We start from the raw sequence: 4,594 nt of genomic DNA, 5'->3' as shown, positions 1-4,594 counted from the left end.
AGTTAGTTAGTTAGTTAATTAGTTAGTTAGATAGTTAGTTAGTTAGTTAGTTAGTTAGTTAGTTAGTTAGTTAGTTAGTTAGTTAGTTAGTTAGTTAGTTAGTTAGTTGCCCTATTGCGTATGCGTCATATCTTCACGAATAAATATTACGTATACGCTCAATTCTATTCAATGAATGTTTTCCAATTACACCGTTCGACAAAAAGAGAAAATATTCGTTAAGCAAAACCGGATAATATACGACTGATACTATACATATAAGGGAAAGAAATTGCGTTTTTTAGTTCGTTTTTTTTTTTTTGTTTCGTGATCCTGTATCCTTTAAAAAGGATTTGAAAATTTAAAGAAGCACATTTTTTCAAAAATTTTTTCAAATACTTTTACCAATCAAACAATGTCAAATTTGGTATCAAGCCAACATAAAGAATTGGGAAATATTTTGTATTATTTTTATTTTATACTGTTACGATGAAATTCCGTCAAAAATGTCTTTTAAAATTCGTATCCTTAAAAATCTTTTAAAATCTTCAATATTATTTTTCCAAAAAGAATCTTGAAAGATTTTTTATGCATCTTTTGATCCTGACAGAATAAACTAAAAATAACACAACATATTTTACAACTCTTTTTGATAGCTTGACATCAAATTTGACATTGTTTGATCAGCAGAAGTATTTTAAAATATTTTTTGAATCAGGATCAGGAACCTGTGTTTTTGTGAAAAATGTACTTGTTAAAATTTTGAATCTGGATTATGAATCTGTGTCCTTTTTAAAGGAAAGTTGCAAAGCAGTTTTTCTCCATTAAGTTTATAGTTTCGGAAGTGTATCATCCGGTTCGTGTCTAATTTTGAGTGTCGGAAGGTGTTATATTTTAAAAATGATTTATTAATTCAAATTTAATTTAAATAATATACATCAATTAAAATTTTATACGTAAGAAGTCATAGTATATAGGTTCACACTTTTTCGCTTTCAAAACTGTTCGTCCACAACCACTTACAACTTTATTAATGGTTCTTTCCTCTCCAGCAGCTGATTTTCAAACCGTTGTATGTTTTTTTTTTAAATTCTAGTTTAAAGAAATTAGATTTTAAACTTTTCACCATTTTTCTTCAGTTGTTTACCCAATCACTATATGTGCTCCCACTACTTTCTGTTTAGTTAGTAAGTTTATTCTTAGTCTTCCTTCTAACGCGTATAAAAGTATAAAACATAAATTTTATACAATACTTTTAATCACAATTGGTACCAAAACCAATAATCGCACACAAAAACTTTTTATTTAACAGAAAAAAAAAATCAAATTTGATAGAAATTGAAGAAGGAAAATGAAACGATAAGAATATATATATATATATATATTTTACATAGAATTTTCGCTAGTAATGTATAGTTATGCATACAAACATTTTGATTTAGTACTAGGTCAGTTAATTAAAGGTATTAGATCTTTTAAAATAAGACAACATTTTTGTTTTATAATTTTACTCTGTATTCATTTTATTCCTTTGCTATCCGGTTTTGGATAAAGATTGCTAACTGCTAGATTACGCATTGTAAAAACTTTACAATCGTAAAACTTGCACTTTAACGAAATTGTTGCAATTTCTTTACAACACAAAGAAAAAAAAGGAAAAAGTTTTTCTAACGTTTTTCTTACCACTCTCTATGCACAATTGTACAATAAGTTATGCCAACTTTATACATACTACACACATTCGTATACTGGGAGAACACTTTTGCATACGGCATTCACATACATACATATTTATACAAATACTTTTACATATGCATACATACTTCCCAGCAGTTCGACGGGACAGTCCCAAACTGATCACTTAACCTACCACTTGTGGTGGCCCCTAGCCACCTGATTACCCAGGTGACCAACCATTTTAACATGGGCTTGTTCTACGAGGAAGTCAATCGTCACTCTGCACCATACACCCTACAAAGAGACAGTTAAATATAAATTTGAGTCAAACAGATGGTGGATAATTAGTAGAAAGTAATAATCATTTATCCAAAAGATTGGTAAAATAACTACTTTGGGAAGTTCAATAAAACGAAAACAACTTTTAAGCGTCTAATCTCTAGATTACTTGGAGACAGTAAAGAGACGATTGCCTCCGCTTACGCTTACAAAGGCGCGTTAAAGTGACGACTATTTTCATTATTGATTACAAGGAGTTTATTTGTCACGAAAGACCAAAAACATACGAATTGGAATCAGACAGGTGGAAAGATATTAATGGAACTAAAAATTTAAAAATTTCAAGTATCTACTCTCTAGAATACTATGGGACAATAATGTGACGATTGACCCGGAAGATATAAATTTAAGTCAACCAGATGGTGGCATATTAGTAGAAAGTAATAATCATTTCTCCAAAAGATGGGTAAAATAACTACTTTAGGAAGTGCAACAAAGAAACAACTTTTTACTTGACGACAGTAAAGAGACGACTGTCTTCGATCCCGCTTTCAAAGAGGACACTAAAGTGGCGACTGTCTTCATTCTCGATTACAAAGGGTACATTCGTGACGAATGACTCAAAACATACGAATTACAATCATCCAGGTGGTTAACTACTAATGGAAATTACTGACTTTTGCTTATGCATTGACTCTTTGTCGAACTGCTGGGTTATGTATGTGTATGTATGTGTTGTTGCTGCAAACTTTTCAATAGTTATTTACGATTATGTTTAAACAGCGAGACTAAATATATTTGTTACAATTTTAAAAAAACTAAAAATTGCATCAGTAATATAAGACTTTTAATGATAAATGTCAATATGTATGTTTAATACACATATACATATGTATGTGTTATTGAACAGTAAATCTTTAATCTTTTGTAAATAATTCAGCTCTGAATTTCAGTTCAGTTTAATATGAGTTTTACTGAATAAATTACATTTTGATTTTATTTTTGTGTTTCTCTTATTATTCGTGCAACTGTATTTACTAGAGTGTTATAAAATATTATTTGTAATGATTGTAAAATGAAATTTTTTCTATATTCTACTCAGAAATATCCTTCGAGTAACAGCTAGCACTTATAATGTTTTTTTTTTCTAAAAATAGAAAATTGTAAATGTCAGTTTTTTTTATTCTTATGTTAAATTTGCATTAGAATTAAAAATGTCTTTAAATCAAGTATTTATGAAAAATTGTTATTTATGAGATTAAGCTTATATTTTACAAAACTTTATTACCACTTATTGTAAAGCATATAGAAGAAAAATAAATTTGTCATAGGATTTGTAATAATAAAATAAATTTTATACCAAAAGAATTAAGTTTTTCATAGGGAATATGTTTACTAATGTAGTGTTTTTGATATTTAAGAAACGATTTTCTGAATATGCTCGTAATAGTCATATAGGCTCTTGGTAGAATTTTACAAAATTTAAATAAAAAATTTCATATTGGGCAATTTGTATTGCTCAAAATAATTATCAATATCTGAAGAAAACGAAGCAATTTTTAAACTATTTTTTTAATATCTTCGCTTTAATTTTAACCCCTTCAAGAATAAATGAAAATTTATTCAAAATTTTGAAGTTCCCCTGAAGAAAAAACCCTTTAAAAGAAAGGCATTAATCGATGACATTTTTATGATATTACAAAAATATTTTTTATGATTATTTCTTTTTTGTATACAATTTCACACATTAAATAGGGTTTAATTCTCTTTTAACGTTCACAAATATTCTATTTCAATGTCAACTGACAAAGAATTTTTTTTTTTTTTTTGTATAGTCAAATGTTTGAATGTGTTAGCATATGTCCTGCAAATCCTTAAGTGTGGTACTCGGTGTGACATTATGGTTTAACATTTAACACATTTCAAAAATGTTCACCCATTTATCCCTTTTTAGTTTTTGGTTTTATCATATTATATGAAAGGATTTATTTTATATTTCTAATAGGGATAATAATGTAATAATAAAAATTTTTTTTTTTGGGTTAAAGGCATTAATTTTCCAAATGTCGTGTGTTTATTGGAGGCGTAAAAGAATTTATGATTGTTGATGTTGTCTATTTATTGCTTTCAATTTTCTCGAGAATTGTTTAGATATTTATGTATGAGGGAGTATTTTATTTAATATGTAAATAAATAAATAAAATATGTTTTTTCAGCAATTTTTATTAAGAGTTGAAATATGTTTGTCATACTATTTATTTTCTAAAGAAAAGGGTTAAACCTATATATTACGATTTTTTATATTTTAAATTCCGCTAGGTGTGTGATATTGAAGTAATTCTGAATTAAAAATATATATTTTTTAATTAATAGAAAAACTTGTTTTTATAGGAAGAGAGTGTATACGTAATATGTGTTCATAAAATTATCACGCATACGCAACAGTGTTCATAAATTTATGACGCATACGCAACACGTGTTCTTCATCCTCAAGTAGTGTAGTATATGACTCTAACCAACTGACCAACTGACTAACTAACTAACTGACTGGCTAACTAACTAACTAACTAACTAACTAACTAACTAACTAACTAACTAACTAACTAACTAACTAACTAACTAACTAACTAACTTACTTACTAACTTACTAACTTACTAA

The sequence above is a fragment of the Lucilia cuprina genome, chromosome 2, assembly GCF_022045245.1.
Source record: "Lucilia cuprina isolate Lc7/37 chromosome 2, ASM2204524v1, whole genome shotgun sequence".
Taxonomy (NCBI): domain Eukaryota; kingdom Metazoa; phylum Arthropoda; class Insecta; order Diptera; family Calliphoridae; genus Lucilia; species Lucilia cuprina.
This window is presented reverse-complemented; position numbering follows the sequence as displayed.